Source organism: Mus musculus, chromosome 19 (genome assembly GCF_000001635.26).
Source record: "Mus musculus strain C57BL/6J chromosome 19, GRCm38.p6 C57BL/6J".
Taxonomy (NCBI): Eukaryota; Metazoa; Chordata; class Mammalia; order Rodentia; family Muridae; genus Mus; species Mus musculus.
Window position 1 is genome coordinate 25,584,368 of NC_000085.6, and position 17,979 is coordinate 25,602,346.

Sequence of the window (17,979 nt, forward strand, 5' to 3'; positions counted from 1 at the left end):
CCCTGCATCAACTCCAGATCGATTTCTGTGAAAAATAAAATAAAATAAAATAAAATAAAAATCAAAAATCTCTGAGGGCTGCAGAGAGGGCTCCATCACTAAAGTTCTTGCTTTGCAAGCCTGAGGACCAGAATCCAAGGGGAGCTGGGCGTGGTGGCACACATCTTTAATCCCAGCCCTTGGAAGGCAGAGGCAGGCGGATTTCTAAGTTCCAGGACAGCCAGGGCTACACAGAGAAACCCTGTCTTGAACCCCTTCCCCACCACAAAAAATAGAATCCAAGGGGGAAAATGAATCCTGTCTTTTCCTGTGTTTGTACTCCTGTCACTGGGGAGGCAGAGACAGATCGAGCCCTCAGACTCAGTGATCAGCAAGCCCAGCCTAGGTGGGAACTTCAGGTCAGAGAGAGAACCTGTTTTAGAAAAAATTAAAATGGACAGTGCCTGAGAAATATCACCAGAGGTGGTACCCTGGCCCTTAATGTGTATGCACTTACATACTTGTACTCACAAAGGAGAATTATTCTGCTCTCTTGTCCATATTCTGTGGCAACAGCTGTGTCTAAAATACATGCTGTCTGCTTTGTAGGAAAGATGGAAGACATGTCCTTTTGGCGCTGATGGGAGCTTGTATTCACTGTGTCCATTGAGGCTACCCTGGACAGCCACCCAGACTCACAAAAGAGCAGCCGTTGATGTTCTTGCAAGGACTAACTGGTCGCAAGTTTTCTCCTCCAGCCCAGAGGTGGATGAATTGAGCCTCGTCCCATTTAGCAGCCGTGTCCCAGTGATTGGAAGAAACGTTAATATCTGTTCGGAGTGGAGAGGTCTTAATTTCTTGCTTCAGAAGTAATCACTTGATGCTAAATTACCCAACTCTTCCTTTGTACTCCATTAATCCTGACTTGGGACAGGTGCTTAAGCCACTGGGGCTGAACAGAGATGGGGACCCGAGAAATCTGCACACGGAGGAATCTAAGTTCTAGAAGAGAAAGAGGATCAAATTACTGATCTCACCCCCCCTCTCCTCTTCACAGCTCTGGAGACTGTGGGGGCCCAAAGAAGGCATGGCAGGGGGTCAATATGGTTCTTAGAGACACTGCCTGAATCCAAGAGTTGATTATCATGTTGTTAACCATTTCCTGTCAGTTCCGGTTTTTAAGTGGCAGCCTGAGTCAGGACTAGGTGTTAGCTTCATTGATTGATAGATTCATCCCCACAGTGGACCTGCCAGGCAGTAAGCCTTTCTGTTAGATGTATCAGGAGTCGATACTGCTGACCGAGGGTGCTGAAGCCTGCTGGGGTGAATTGGTTCATTTTTCATTGTCTCTACCCTGGCATCATGGCGGGTCACAGGAGGTGGAGTTGGGTAATTACTTACCTACCCTGTAAACATACCTGCTTGGCTCTGTGCAGCCAGGCCTGCCCAGCCGGCCACTCTGTATGCTTTGGGAACTCTGTAAGGTGCAAAATCTATGGGGAGAGTCCTGCCCGGGGGCCCACCCAGCCCCAGCCTGCTGGCTAACTCCTCCCTCTGTTCTGCCTGGTGGGCTTTCCTCCATTCAGCAGGAGTCTTTTGAGGGAGCTGTTGTATGACAGAACTTTCCCAGGAAGGTGATAGATACACACATCTACTCACCCCGAATAGGGAATACAGGCCAGACCAAAGTAAAGAGAGCCCCAGAGTCCAACTTGGTGAACCAGTGAGTTTTTACTTACAGGAGTGTGGGTGAAGGATTAGTCACAGAAGCAGAAATGACCCAAAGACAGCTGCATCACCAAGGCCCACCCCAGCATGGCTGACAGTTCACAAGAGCTAGGAAACTTGGAGCACAGTGCGCAGCCTGCAGGCAGCTCAGCAGGTTGGGAGAGCTTCCTTTCCAAGGGACTCTGATCTACAGCCTCTTCAGGCCTGGTTTCCGCGTCTCCCTGGTAGCTTGACTCTTAGGAAAGGGACCCTCAGCTTTTATGGCTTCTTCTGTCAGGGAGGGCAGATGGTGAATCTGGTCAGTTTCAGGAACTTCCTGAAGCTATTTTGAGTAACCTACCTTCCTGCTTAAGGGCCTTCCCTGCAGGATGAAAATACACAGCAGGGGCCAAAGCTTTTTACATTGTAGAAAGGTGGGGTCTGAAAAGGGAGGCCGGGTTCCCTCTTCTCTTTTACCAAAAGAACCACAAATCCATTAGCTTGTTTGTTTGTTTGTTTGTTTGTTTTCAAGGAAGGGTTTCTCTGTGTAACAGAGCCCTAGCTCTCTTGGATTTGCTTTGTAGACCAGGCTGACCTCAAACTCGGAGAGATCTGCCTGCCTCTGCCTCCCAAGTGCTGGGACTAAAGGCTTGCACCACCAGGTCTGGCTTCCTTGAACTATTTTTACTGCCATTTCTGTGGCTTCCAGATCCCCACTAGTTATAGTTCCTCCCTATCCTCTGGCATCAGGTGCGTGCTGCCTCCTTTGTCATCGTTGGCATTTCCACGGATGCTACTGGCTTCTCCAGGCCCGTGGGTGGCATGTCCCTCCTGCCCAGGACAAGTAATACTATGACTCTTCTGTTCTCTGCCACGTTAGGACTCTGAAGTCTCTGTAGCAAGATGTGGATCTAAAAAGAAAACCCGGGGCTTCTTCTAGTTCATTTTCTCAAACACTAGAATCTGCCCAGCTGTGCAGTGTCTCCCTGATTTACCCCTCCAGTCACGGCAAGGATTCCTGAAGTCTCTTATGAAACAGCCAACTGATGCACGTTTGGTATCAGAAACTGCATCTGTGTAGCAAGCAACTGGATGTGTTGGGAGACCATTGCTACGGTTTAGGGCACAAACCCCATCCTTCAGGATCTTTCATATTATTTATATTTACTGTCTTTCTTGCTCCTTGACATGAGAGTTAACTGTGGGTGCTGTAATGACAGATCTCTAGGACTTGCTCTTGTGCATAAGTGAAACTTAGTACCCTCCGAACCTGTCTGCCTATCTCTGTTTCGGTGAGTTGGGTTCGTTTGGCTGCTCGTGAGTCTGGGATTGGCAGCACTTGGCCTGGCTTATTTTGGTTGGCATAAGCTCCAGGCTCACCCACGTTATCATTAGTTGATAGCAAGAGTCTCCTTTTTGAAGGCTGGATAGTAGGCAGACAGCAGTAATACTTGGATAGCAGGCCTTCTCTACCTCTCTGTCAAGGGGTATTAAGTTGCCTTCACGGTACTAGCCATTGTGAGTTGTGCATCAGGGAGCATGAACATGACTGTTTGGATTCTTCACGGAACCTGATTTGCCTGCCCTGGATTGATATCCACACATAGAGCATTTGCTGGATCAGGTGGTACTGAAGTCTTGGAAATTGAGTTCTGGAGAGCTGGGAGTCTGAATCTCTGTGTCGCTGGCTCCCTAGTTTGAATTTTGGGAAGGAAACACAGCAACTCCACTCAAAGCTGCCTTTTCAACCATGCCCTGGCCGCCTGGAGAGGTGCTCAGGCCGCGAGTTTTTTTAACTGAGACAGGTGTTAGTAAGACCAGCAAAGGTGTTTCAGGGTGCGATGGCTTCTCGTAGACTGTCCATATTCCTTCTGACACACTCAGCAGGAGTGTGTCCTTGGGCGTGTTGATCGCCTTCTCTGAGTCCCAGCTTTTTCACCCTTTCATCAAAAGGAGACTACTCATCACCACCTCCTGGAAAGGTTTTGGTAAAGATGAGAGACATTTAAAGCACAACGCCCAGAACACACGAGGAGCCATTATGTCTGATAATGATGCTAATAAATAATGTGGGCTGCTCCTCATCTGCAAGCCTGCTTACCTAAGTCAGCACTTGCTGCTCCTGCTTGCTGGGGTCCAGCCGTCCCAGGGCTCCTGCTTCAGGGCCCTGGTGCTTTCCAGCTATGCTCATTAAAGAAGCCGTTCACTCCCACGGGTCCAGTGAGGCACTTCCATGGAGGAGCGCGGTGCCCGGAGCAGCAGGCTGGGTCCTCTGCTTACTGTCTTAATGAATATTGCTTTTTTATTACTAAAATAATAATAATTCTTTATTCTTTGTTATTTGGTTATTTGTTTTGACATAAACAGTTCCAGGTGCGTTTTTAAATAAATAATATGTATTTATATAAAATTAAGACTTAAATATTTAAATTTTATTCTTAAAGGTGATTTTATTTAGGTATACATGTTGGTTTTTACCTATACCTGTTGTCGACTTTGTCTCAGATCTTTGGCAGTCAGCTTTCCTCTTCACCGTCAGAAATAATTATTTTAAATAAATAAATTTAACATTAAAATATTCTCCCCTTAAATATCAAGTGCACTAGTTAATTCCTACTGATATCTGCAGCTTTTTCTTCTAAGTTTTATCTAGACCAGTGTTATAACTAGTACTATCTCAGTGTGGAAATAGTTGTAATCATTGCCTTCATTTCTCCAGCAAATACCTAATTAGAGCCTCAAACCCTCATTACAGGGCTGGACAGCATGAGAATTCCCTGTAAGGAGAAAAAAAAAAAAAAAAAACTATCTCATGTCTTCTCCTTAATACTAGCCCACTGCCCTGTGGCCAACGAGGCTCCTGGAAGGCAGAGTGAAGGGAATCTGATTGTCACATGTCAGCTGGAATAAGCTCATAGACAAGTCACGTGAGCCAGCTCATACTGTCCCAGCAGGGCTACAAACTCTGCTAGAAAGTGTCAGCACACAGCAGGGTGTGTGTGTGTGTGTGTGTTTGTGTGTGTGCGCGCACGCATGCTGCACACCTATAATCCCAGCACTTTGGAGACAGAGGCAGGAACTGCACACCTATAATCCCAGCACTTGGGAGGCAGAGGCAAGAGGATTGCTGTAATTTTGAGGCCATCTAGGTTTATATCATGAGATCCAGGCCAGCCAAAGGTATATATAGTGAGACCGGTCTCAAAACTCAATCCTTTAGGTAGTAGCAAAAATGAAAGGTGACGATTTGTGCATTGATGGCAGTGTGTTCTGCAGGGAACCCTTCCGAAGTTTACCGTGCCACGGAGTTGACATCTCTGTGTGTCTAGAAAGTCCCTCTGTAACACGTTAACAAGAAAATGAGCCGCGTGCAGCTTGTGCCTAGGGTGAGTCAGTTTAGTGGGACGCTTTTCATCAAAAAAGTTCCTTGTCAAGTACTCAGGATAGAAGACTTTCTCCAGCAGACTGAAGGGAAGGGGAGAAGCTGAAAGAGGACCAAGAAATTTGGGACAGCTAAGATCCGAACACAGGGCCCGAGGTGAGAGACAAGCCTCATCTTGTTACTAGCCTGTGTCTGGGTCATGCGTTTGGGACACTTTCTGATACTCTGCCCTCTTAAATGAACAGCCGAGAGGCCAGGACAGCTGTTAGGGGATGCCTGTTTTGAGCGAACAGGTGTGTCACGTACTTGTTTAATTACAATTGCATTTAACACTATTGTTTGTCTTAGGGATGAGGTATTGCTCAGAGCTGTCCTGGGTTGTTAGGGGACATATCGCTAAGTCACCAGGGCTGGCTTTTGGCCCCAGGTGTCTCTGGTCATAGGCATTTCCTTTTGAACAGAGATATTTTACTCACTGGTATTTCTTTTTTACCTAGAGCTGTGCTAGCCCCAGAACAAAATCTCAAGAAATACTCTCTGAATTAGAGCAACCGGTTTCTACATTTGTTGTTGCTGTCTTTGTTTCTTTGAAGCAGAATTTCTGTCTAGCGGTGGCTATCCTGGAACTCACTCTGTAGACCAGGCTGGTCTCCACCTCGGAGCTTCGCCTGCCTCTGCCTCCTGGGTGCTGGGATTGAAGGCGTGCGCCACCCCAGCTTGTACATTCTCAGGGAGAGTCTTAGCTTCTTCTGGAGGCAGATTAGAGAACAGAGAGGAACTCCGTCCAGTCTGTGTGACAGAACATTGTGCTCCCTAATGGAGCACCCTGTGTCCAGCATCTCAGACTTGGCCAACAAAACAAAACAACAGAAAAACCCTTTATGAGCTATGGTGCCGTCAAAGCCGGTATGTAAACCTGGCAGTTTGTGCCGTTTGGCCTTTCTGGTTGCCAGGAGGCCAGCAGCATTTCCTTCTGTAAATCAGTGTCTTTGGAGATGAGCTAGCACTGTCTAGGATGAACAGAATACCGACTCTGCCTTGAGAGAGCAGAGGCGACTGCTTGTTAAGTACTAGTTCTCCTTGCTGAGTACTTGCTAAATACTTGCTCTCTGTGTTAAGTACTTGCTCTCCTTGCTAAGTACTCGATTAATACTTGCTCTCTGTGTTAAGTACTTGCTCTCCTTGCTAAGTACTCGATTAATACTTGCTCTGTGTTAAGTACTTGCTCTCCTTGCTAAGTACTCGATTAATACTTGCTCTGTGTTAAGTACTTGCTCTCCTTGCTAAGTACTCGATTAATACTTGCTCTCTGTGTTAAGTACTTGCTCTCTGCCTTTTGCTCTGGGGACAGGCAGTAGCCCTCCCGAGTGCTGGACCTCACTCTTGTTTCTGAATTACAGAAAATTACAGTCTTCACTGAAGATGAACCAAGTATCAGAATGCCTGCTCTCCTTAGAGTGTGGGACTAGGAAGCAGTGTGTGTGTGTGTGTGTGTGTGTGTGTGTGTGTGTGTGTGTGTGTGTGTATGTAGGGGATGTAGTCAGTGCCTGGGCATTTAAATAATTTCTAACAGTAGCATTAAAGGTGAAATTAATTATACAGTGACCAAGTGCCAGCTGGATATTCTTAGAGTAAGATTAGAAACTTAACTTTTCAGGGTGTTAAAGGTTTGGCGAGTTAAACCTCTTTGTCACGAGTGTAGAATGATGTCGTGGGTTGACACACTGCCATTTTACACAAACATTTTCTGTAAAAATGTGTGTTTGCTTCATCGCTGGACACAATGCTAGGTGTGTCTATTGATTCAAGCTCATTTTTCAAATTGTTCACCGCTTTAATCAGTCAATCCATAACAGAAGTAATCTATATAAAACCTAGTCGGATGGTCCCCGATAGACCTCATTTATCATGGAGAAAGGAAAAAAACATGTATGTATCTGAGGAGGCCAGGGAGGGAGGCCAGATAACATTAGCTTAAGTGTTGGGTACCATGAGCCAGCCTTTCAATGGTAAGGTGCTGAGGGGAAGGGAGGGGTCACGTGACTATTAGGAGAGCAGGACTTAGTATGGGAGGGAGCGGGTGGGGCGGGCAGAGAACACAAGGGAGACCCTGGGCAAGCGGGTAGTATCAGTGAACACAAGACTCAAGACCAGCAAGGACTTGATTGGTTGCTGGGGAAATGGAAGGTTCTCTTACAGGAGTAAACTAGCTGGAAGCCCACCCATTCTGGTTGAGACGGCAGCAGTATCATTCAGGAGCAGATGTAGTTTTCTTTGAGAAGTCAAGACATGAAGCCACCTTCATGGAAATGCTATTTAAGCCTTCTGTGACAAGATGGGGCAAGTCCCAGCAGTGTGGAGGAGGTCTGTGCATGGGGCTGGGTGAGAAAATTGGGGCGGGTTTCTGGATCAATGAAAACCTTGGCCTGAGGATGGGGGCAGGACATGGTGCCCCTCTCCTGCCAGGAGAGAAGGAAGAGGTGGGGTTTTGACGAGCAGGAGATCCTGGGTGGGTTCCAGGAATCTTTTCTAGGCAGTAGGCAGTTCTAGTTGCCCATGCTTTGGGGAGGGACTGTGAAGTGACAGTGACCCCAGTTGAATTGGGGGATAAGAAAAAGAGGATGGAGAGGGGGATAAGGTTGGGGGTGGTGGGAAGAAGTGGGAGAAAGAGGGACATCAAAATACTGAAACCCAATCCGTAACTACAGGTAGGCGACAATGTGACGTGAAAGTGGCAGAGATGCTATATGGAAATGGGGGGATCGGCAGGAACAGGGAAGAGGAACAAGATGGGTGAGGGTGGCAGTGGGGACGTGAACCTGAGGAGTACAGGGAGTGCGTGGGTGTGAGTGGTACAGCGAAAGCCGCGTTCTGTACAAGGAATGTACGTGTAAAACGGTGCAGCCCTGGTGTATAACCGGATGACAGTTGCTTTTAAAGTTAAATGAGTTCCCGCATGGTGCATCGTTTCCGCTGCTGCGCAGAAGAACGGGAAGCAGAACCTTCTGCGGTTTGGGAGCCTGTGGTTACAGCATTAGTCACAACCGCCCAACAGGAGACACGGCCCGGACGGTCATTGGTGGCTGATTGTGTAAACAAGACACGCCACACACTAAGCTGTGGAATATTGCTCACCCCTTTAACAGGAAGGTTTTTGGGATACACGCTCTAACACGAATGAGCCCTGAGGCCATCATGATAAGTGAGATAAGCCCAATATAAAAGACACATATCACACGATTCCATTTGCATGGGTGCCTGGAGTAGCCAGAATCCCAGGGACCAGAAAGTGGCGTAGAGATGGAGATGTCTTGGAAGGAGAGGGTGGGCCGTTAATTGCTTAATGAGGATAGATTTTGTCTCAGAAGGTTAAAGCGTTCCAGAGGTAGATGGTGCTGGACACAATATGAGTGTGCCTTCAACCTCTGAGCTGTACACTTAAATGGTGAAGAGTGTTATGTCTGCTTTACCCCCAATTAAAAAAAATAATAAAGTAAAACCCAAACAATGCAGGAAACCAAATCCCTAGAGAGAAAGCAGTTAGTTTACCCAGAGAAGGAGACATAAAATGATAATGTCCCACTGTGCCTAAGTCTCTGCTCTATTGGCCCAGCACTAGGAGGCTCTGTCTGGGGACTTCTGTCCCACTGTGCTCTGTGAAGACCCCTAAGGGAAGATCATGATGTGTTCCCTTCAGATAAGGAGGAAACGTAAGGTTTTTGTTACCAGTGCTGCTGATGGAGTTCAAGGGACTCTGGCACAGCAGGCAAGAACGGAGTCACCTCCTGACCCCAGTCATCCTTGAACACACACTAGAATACTGTTATAAATATCAGTTATAAATATCAGAGGCAACGGGCAAAGGGAGGCAGAGTACCGTTCTTAGGATGTCTGCGTTGGCCACTGATTAAACCTGTTCGGGTTTGAAGTCCTTCTTGGGGGTTAAATTGGGCAGGAAACATTTTTAACAGAATAAAATGTCATACATGAGATTAGAGCCTTGCACAAGCATAAAACTACTTTTAAACACTCCTCTGGGACGGTGTCGTGTGTGCTGTGTTTCTTTGGTTTCTATATGGAGCCCTTCTAAAGCAGAGTGCTGAGTACCTCTTGTACATGCACCGCCGTGTTCATCCAGGACATGTGTCATGTTGAGCGTGTAAAGTCGCATGCAGCTTAGGTGAGCTGTATATCCTCCTGTCTGGGAACCCCTGAGTTTTCCTTCCTGATGTCTGCCGGTTATGCTGTCCTTAGACTTGCTGGCATCCTTCTCCTGTCCTAGCTGGAAACACACGGCTCATTGTCAGTCTGCGGGTTCAAGTACTGCCGCTGTGAAGAGACGAAGGGACACTCTGCGTGGGTGTGCTAGCCATGGGTGTGCTAACTAGTGCTGGTGCAGTTCGCTTCCTTCAGTAGCTCTGCCAGATGATCTTCTTGGAAAAGGAGTGTCCTGACAATGAAATAGAACTGTCTGCCTCCTGTGACCCTCTACCCTGCGGACTAGTGTGCCACTTGGACTGGAATATCCATTTTCAAATTTCGAGCTCTAAATACCATGCCTGTCCTGCTTGAGAAATGGCTCCTGAGTGTTCCCTTCTAGGCAATTACAAAGTTTTTTTTTTACACCAAAGACATCCTAGAATCCGCACTATTCAAGCTTCAGGTCTTAAAAGTTCAGTTAGAGCAGTGGCTCGCAACCTGTGGGTCACATGACTTACAGGAGTCCCTAAGAATATCCTGCATATAAATATGTACACCACAATTAACAGCAGTGGCAAAATTGCAGTTAGGAAGCAGCAACAGAAATAATTTAATGGTTGGAGGTCACCATAACATGAAGTATTACAGGGTTGAAGAAGTTGAAAGCTCAGGACCACTGAGTTGAGTGTTTTCAAAGATGGTGTACTCCCGTGGTAAGAAGCTGACTGACCATGGGCCAGCCTGGACTAAGCAAAAGCTAAGGTCATTTAGGGCTCTGGATTAGAAGAACAAGGCACAAGCCATTGTCCCCTGGCCCCCGGGTCCCCTGAGTGCTGTTGATACTTCTGACAGTCCTTTGTTTTACACTTAACCAACTGCCCAGTAAAGTTGGTGTACTGGCTAGTTGTGTGTCAACTTGGCACAGCTGGGGTTATCACAGAGAAAGGAGCTTCAGTTGAGGAAATGCCTCCATGAGATCCTGTGGGGCATTTTCTCTATTAGTGATCAAGGGGGAAAGGCCCCTTGTGGGTGGGACCATCTCTGGGCTGGTAGTCTTGGGTTCTATAAGAGAGCAGGCTGAGCAAGCCAGGGGAGGCAAGCCAGTAAGGAACATCCCTCCATGGCCTCTGCATCAGCTCCTGCTTCCTGACCCGCTTGAGTTCCAGTCCTGGCTTCCTTGGTGATGAACAGCAGTATAGAAGTGTAAGCCGAATAAACCCTTTCCTCCCCAACTTGTTTCTTGGTCATGATGTTTGTGCAGGAATAGAAACCCTGACTAAGACAGTTGGGATTTCCATCATATCCCACCCTTTAGCATGGAACCACACATGATTCTTTCTTTCAAAACTCTATAGTAAAATTGTCTCCTACTGTAAAACATCTGGTTAGAGCTAACTTCACTTCTTTTTAAAAAGATTTTATTTGTGTGTGCAAAAGAGGGAATTGGATCCCCCACCCCCACCCCACCCCCGAGCTGGAGTTAATGAGTGTTGTGAGAGCAGTGTGAATGGGCTGAGAGTAGAGCTCTTTAGTCAAAACCTCTCTCTTGGAATGGCAGGTGTTATAAACCTGCTCAGGGCTTACTGCTTTGACATGTGACAGACAAGTTCTCCCAAGTCGAAACCCTAACCCCCTCCCCTCCCCTCCCCTCCCCTCCCCTCCCCTCAGTAGCCCTGGCTAGCTTAGAATTCACCATGAAAACCTAGGCTGGACTGACTCATGGAGATCTGCCTGACTCTGCCTCTCAGGTGCTAAAGGCGGGCACCACAGTGTCAGGCAAGTGGCCCACAGAGCCGCTCCTTTCCTCGGGGTGACCACAGTTGATGTGGTAGTCATAGGTCTAACTGTTTTCAAATGCAACTGCGTACACGTGGTCACCCCAGCATCTCTGCGTGGACCTGAGCCCTTGTATGTATGACAGTCTCTCCAAGGATTGCCACTCGCCCCTGCCGCCCTCTTTAAGAGCCCACTCTAAAGTCCTTGCATAGAGACTCAATGCCGCTGTACATACAATATAAATAAAAAGCATTTGCAATTGAAATTCTTAAAAGTGGTGTTAGATTCGAGGCTCTTTTTGCCAATGTGTGGCTTTCCTGGTTGTGTTACATCCTCCTTACGCATGTGTCCATCGTTAGACTACGTTGTTCTCTCTCTCAGGTATTCTCAGTTGAGTAACCCCAGGCTTTCCTTGTAAACGGCCTTGCTCGTTCTGCACTGAGCAGTTGCCCTGCCTCTCTGCCCTGACTGCTTCATTTAAGTCTTCCTGTAGGTTGGCCCAGCTTCAGAGACTGTTATATGTAATTGAAGTCCCCCCCACACAATGCTGTAAAAAAAAAAACCACACACACACACAAATAGTAGGCTCGGGTTTCAGTTTGGAATGCATGGTGACGCTAGGTCTTTCTGTTCCGTTGAAGAGAGGTGAAGAAAATCAAAGCCCCCATTCTCTCGAACATTACACATGAAACAGACATGCCCCAGAAGTTTGGGGGGATATTTGAGCTGTGGTGTGGGTGAGACTTATTTTTCTTTCCAAACCACTGCTAAATCATCAGTCTTGTGCCTGAAGAGAGGAGTAATTAACTATCATACTTTTAAGACCCTAAACTTTACGGGGGATTCTGCCTCTTTGACCCTCAGATCAACGCTGTCAGATGAATGGCTGTAGAAAGCTCTGCGTGTTCTCAGGGTCTGGTTGTAGGTTATGAAGTCAGATGTTCAGGTCTGTTCCATAAAGTGGTGTTCTAAGCCAGGTACGGTGGTGCACTCCTGACCCAGGGGAGTTCAGGGTCCCCTGCCTGAGGGCCACATGAGCTATGTGAAGCTATGTCTCAAACGGTTTTAAAAATGAATAAAGCGGTATCTTAGTTGCTGATCATATAAATGAATGATCCATATCTTTAAGCCGTCTTGGTCACTCATAATATTTAATCTGAGCCTGATAGTGGTGGTGCACACCTTTAGTCCCAGCACTCAGGAGGTAGAGACGGGTGGATTTCTGAGTTTGATTGAGGCCAGCATGGTTTACTGAGTATGCATTCTAGGGTAGTCAGGGCTACACAGAGAAACCTGTCTCAAACAAACAAACAAATAAACAAACAAACACAACTTACAATACCTGATCTGTACCATTTAAACAGATGTTTTTGTTTAGGGTGTAAATCGGGGTGAGGGATCCGTGCACGTTCAGTACAGACTAATGTTTTTGACTCTGGCAATGTGGCTCAGGTTGGTTGGATTTCCACACGCAGTCCTTGAGATACTGAGGGTTGTCTATCTTGCGTTCCTCTCACCATTGAGGAAACTGAGTCAGAAAGTGCTTCAGTCGTGTCAGTGTCTGGTGGCAGAGCTCACAGTTCAAGGCCTGGTGGGGCAGGCAGTGAGAGATGCCTTTCTCAAGGCAGAGCCGCAGGGTGGAAACAATCCCTTCCTCACGCTGAAGTTCATCATAGTGACCCATGATGCTGTGCTTTGGGTCTTCCTGGGTCCCAGGTGGAATAGAATGCTCAGACAACTTATCAGACAACTTATTCTCCTTTTTAAATAAGAATAAAAAATACTTATTATGTCTGTATGCAATGTGTGTGTGTGGGGGGGGGGGCGGGTGTCAGTGCCATGATGCACATAGGAAGTGGAGAGGATAGCTGTATGGAGCAGGCTCTCTCCTCCATCTTTATGTGAGTTCTGGCTACGAAGCTCAGACTTGCCACGCGTGGGCAGGAAGCTCCTTCATCGGCTGAGTTGTTTCACAGCCCTTCTTTTTCCGATTGTGTCTGCGTGTGTCTGTGTGTGTGTATGTCTGTGTGTGTGTGTGTGTGTCTGTGTCTCTCTGTGTAGGTGTCTGTGCCTCTGTGTGTGTCTATCTCTGTGTGTCTGTGTGTGTCTGTGCCTCTGTGTGTGTCTATCTCTGTGTGTCTGTGTGTGTCTGTGTCTCTCTGTGTGGGTGTGTCTGTATCTCTCTGTGTGGGTGTGTCTGTGTCTCTGTGTGTGTGTGTCTATCTCTGTGTGTCTCTGTGTGTGCGTGTCTGTGTATGCTTTATGTTGAAACAAGAAATTCTTCCCTTTGAGTGTTAGTTGAACTCTCTAGGTAAGCAGAGGTCTTAGTTTTATGTTCCCATTGCTGTGATTAAAAAAAAAAAACAAAAAACCTTGACTGAAGCAGTTTCTGAGGGGAGGGCTTTATTTTGGCTCACAGTTCAGGTTACATTTTAGGGGAAGCCACAGAAGGAGGAGCTCAAGCCAGCCAGTTGTATTCCCATCTGCCGCTCCCTCCCACAGCCACCTACAGTGGGCGGGGCCTCCCTCCTCAAGTAATAGAACCAAAATAATCTCCCACAGGCATGCCCAGAGACTAACCCAACCTAGACACTCCCTCACACGGGTGTGCCCAGGGGCCTGTCCTCCAGGTGGTTCTAGCTAGGTCCTAGCAAGGTGACAATTAACCCCAATGGGGACAACATGGAACCAGGTGACAGCAAAGGGGGCCAGTCCCAGCAAAGCAGGGTAGGTGGTGAGTATAGAAATGTTGACTCCAGGAACAGTTCTCTCCTGGCTTGGAGCAGAAGGAGAGTTGATAGGCCTGTGGGGTGTTTTGGTTGGTTGGTTTTGTTTTGTTTTGAGAATAAAAACATCCTATCATTTTGTGAATTGTGTATGAATATTCAAGTAAAACATTAGAAGGAAAGAAATGTGGTCACTGTTACATAGACAGGTGTTTTCTGGTGTCAGCACTTGCATTTTAACCCATATTTCCCAGTGCTTGAGAGGGTTGGCATAGTCACTCGAGGAGGAGGAGGAGGACACCAAGTTGTGGATTCTGTCAGTCCTCGGGAACTCCTTTTTATCATGGCGGGGCAGCTGCATCGCTGGCCCCCTCACAAAGCTGGCCCCAGATTTTAGAACTGACACGTGAAAACGTGGCTTTTTAAGGAACGAGTTATCCAATATAGGTCTTCCAGCCCTTGTCCCTAGCTTTTAATTCCACTTAGGGAGAAAACACACTTAATTGTTTCAAAGATTATTACTTTTTTTTTTTTTTAGTAAATTTCTAGTAAATGGGCAGATTAATAATGGGCTATTTTTTCCTCAGCTTGTGGTTTCTAATTACATCAGTTACAGCCCAGCCCTTCTCCTAACTAGAGAGCAGGCATGAGCTGGGGAAGAGTGAGCTAATCCTGACAGATCAGGTGGAAGAAAGCCCTCCATTCAGCTCTTTACCTTTCATCCCTTGTTCTTAGTGCCAGGAATTAATGCTGTTTGAAAGTACAAACTGATCCTGCCAAGCCCCGGCAGCTGAGATAATCCTAATTATTTTCACTGTTAGTGAGAAGGGACGGCAGTTCCACTCTGGAAGAACGTTCCTTTGTGAAACGTTAAATATCTGCTAAGTGGTATTGATTGGACGTGATTTTATTTCCAAACACTTTGGTTATCGGGAAGCAGAGGAATTTGTTGTCCAGGACATTTTCACAGTTTTTCATCAGATTCTTTTAAGCCTACAAACCTGCAAGAGGCCAGCGCTTTTAGTACCCCTTGGCAGTGGTACCCAGGTAAAGTGCCCAGAGCCTCAGGGAACACTGTTTGCATTTTATTTTCCAAGGGTTTCTTAGTGAGGCTTTGATAGTGTTTAACCTACAGAGGAAAAAAAATAACTTGGTTTCCCCCCTCCAAGCATGAATATTCTGTGTTTCCTCCTATCACAGAAAGAGAATTATTCCTCCCACCCCATCAACTTCATTACGACAGATCATTCAAGTTATAAGTCTCTGCAATATCAAAAGATGGAGTGGGTTTTCTTTATTATTTTTAAGGTTTTTTTTCTTGTTTACTTTTTTTTTTTTTTTTTTTTTTTTTTTTTTTGCAGTATGTATCATTTCTCAAAAAGGCTACTTTGTTTAGGGTCATCAAAACCATCTCAAGTATTTTCTCCATGTTGGTAAGAACTGTGTAAAATGTGTTTGCTTTTAGCCCTTAGGGACCATAGGCTTAATTGGTGGCTTGAGAGGAAGCAGGTCCTAGCTGCCTCCTTGGCTTAGGACCCCTTACCGTGACAGCACAGAAGGGCAGGGTTTCTTTCTCTCTTTGCAGTCTCTGCTCTTAATTCATTTCTTCTATTTCTGGAGGAACCAGGGCTCCCAGGAAGTAGCACCTTTAATTGACTTTTGCTACTAAATGCTTCCTGCTTCCCCACCCCCACCCCCTCACCCAAGCACAAGAGCGAAGCGATCCCATCACCAGAGAAGATGATGTGAGTTGAGCATCTCTGGCCCAATTACTCTTCCTTTGGGGTTATTCCTCAGAGAAGAATTACCAGGTCAGAGGGGATGAACAGTTTTACGGCTCTGATCACATGTCGCCAGGCTGCTGTCCAGAAAGATTGAACCAATTTCTCGGGCCGGCAGTGCTGTCTGTTGGCCTCTCGGTGCAGAGCCCACCAGGTGTTAGCATGCTTACAAATGACACAGGCGAGCTTTTTGAGTTGAAATTAGTCCTCCATAGGGCCCAGGAGAGTCAACTTAAAAAAAAACAAAAAACAAAAAACAAAAACCCAGAGGTCCTGTCCAGTTTTTTGAATGTCTAATTACAACCACAGTTACTACTCTTGCCTACAGAAAGGTTAAAAGAAGTTTGTTTAAATGGATGGGGTACCCCCAAAGAACAGTAGTTAAAGATGGTAATACCATAGACTTGGAGCATTGGACTGGTACCAATCCTGTGTAGGCACATGGCACTTCCGTAAGATGCTATCCAAAATGAATGGAACAGATTGTAACACTAACTTCAATAACCTTTTGTTCAAAGACAGATGTAAAAATAACATGGCTGTAAGTTTGGAATGGAGACACACTTCTTTTTTTTTAAAAAAAAAAAAGATGCTTTTCCCAAACAGATGAAGTTCATTCGTTTGCCTCCTCCCTCGATTGTGGTCCCATGTGCCTGGAGCCTCACACATTTGTGGTCCCAATTCCATGGAAATAGAAGGAAACCGGGAGCAAAAGGGGGGCTGTTCCCAAATTCTTCTCGTTTGCAACACCCCCATTCTTGGCTTAGTGCTAAATTAGCTGAATGAGAAGGGATGAGGGCATCTCCTTCAGCTTCTTAGTGAGGGCCAAGGACGGTTCATTGGAAGGCGCTGGCTTACATCCCATAAGCCCCTGTGTCAGTCTGAGAAGGACAGATAGTTTGGTCCCTTAATCTCAGACAAGGGCTGTGGGGAGGTTGAGTGGCCGGTTTCCTCAATTGTCATCAAGGCTAAGCAGGGGCAAGGGGAAGAGCATGCCAGAGACTTGGTGGTGGTGGTGGGGGTCCTCTGTCCACCACAGGGAGATCACTTCTCTTAGCAAATGGCTTGCATTATGTGACCTGTCAGTAAACATTCACTCCCTGGTTTGCTGTTGGTGTGAGAATGTCCAGGTAAACAAATAGACTCCAGTCTGCTCTTGAGATCATGTGCTAAGACAATCTCTAAGCAAAAAGTCTACCATGCTTGGACAGCATCTCTCTCTGTGTGTGTGTGTGTGTGTGTGTGTGTGTGTGTGTGTGTGTGTGTGTTAGGGGCATATACATAGGACTTGCAGAGAAGGTGAAATTCATGGAACAATGCAAATTTAGTAAGAAGCCATTGTGTTCTGAAATAATGTAAAGGCTTTTCCGGGCCCCCATTGTCATAGCAGCGGTGGTGGTGGTGGTGGTGGTGGCGGCGGCGGCGGCGGCCACATGTGTGTGTGTGTGTGTGTGTACATACATATGTTGTTGATTTTGCTACATTTCTATAGTTGCACACCTGCTCTTTGAACACCTATAAACTATTATTCAATGATTTTTTTGTTGTTGTTTTTGTTTTTTTTCGAGACAGGGTTTCTCTGTGTAGCCCTGGCTGTCCTGGAACTCACTCTGTAGACCAGGCTGGCCTTGAACTCAGAGATCTGCCTGCCTCTGCCTCCCAAGTGCTGGGATTAAAGGCGGCTCAATGAAATTTTTTAAGTTCACAAACTCACATCTTTTTTACTTAAGGAAAAGGAAACAAATCCCTTTAGTACAGAACTGAGTTGTCAGGAAACTGTCTAAATTGCTTTTCAGATTTATACACTGAATTTCCAGATGGTCTCTGCCCTTGCTGGACTCCATGCTGGAGGGTCTGTCAGTGTCCCGCTGGAGCTTTGGGGACGGATGTGGCTGGGCAGCATGGTTAAGGTCCACTTTCTGATCTCTTCTTGTTCTGTTAGTTCTGTGTAGCACCACTCGTGGCAACAAACATTCCCAAACCCATAACAAGCGTAAATAGTGTTCTCTTGTAAAAAGGTCTCTTTCAGCATGGTAATACACCTTATTAAATTCCAAACATAATAAGTATTGATGGCAAACACATCAGGACCCGGTTCAGCTTCCACTATGATTTAGTTCTCTACAAATGACTTCAGCACCTGGTTCCCAGTGCATTTTGCTAATTACATCATAGATTTCCCTATTGATGAACACAAGCTGAATTAACACAGGAGCACTAATGTACCCTTTCACCATTATTGTCGTACAAGAAGCCGTGGCAGATCCTGGCAGTTAGTTACACAAACATTAGTATTAACGATTGGCCATTTGGAATTGGTGACAAACTACTGCCCGGCAGAATCCTGAGGCCGAAACCAATCAGGAAGTTAATGAGGAGAGAAATTACCGCGGCAGCTTCCCCTTAATTACATTCACAGTGGCTTGAA

General features: G+C 46.4%; 1 protein-coding gene across 1 annotated transcript in view; it reads left to right on the forward strand.

The window, feature by feature from the left end:
• Dmrt1 (doublesex and mab-3 related transcription factor 1) overlaps positions 1-17,979 on the forward strand; it is a 98,711-nt gene that overhangs the window by 78,750 nt on the left and 1,982 nt on the right. The gene's annotated exons all lie outside the window — the stretch shown is intronic.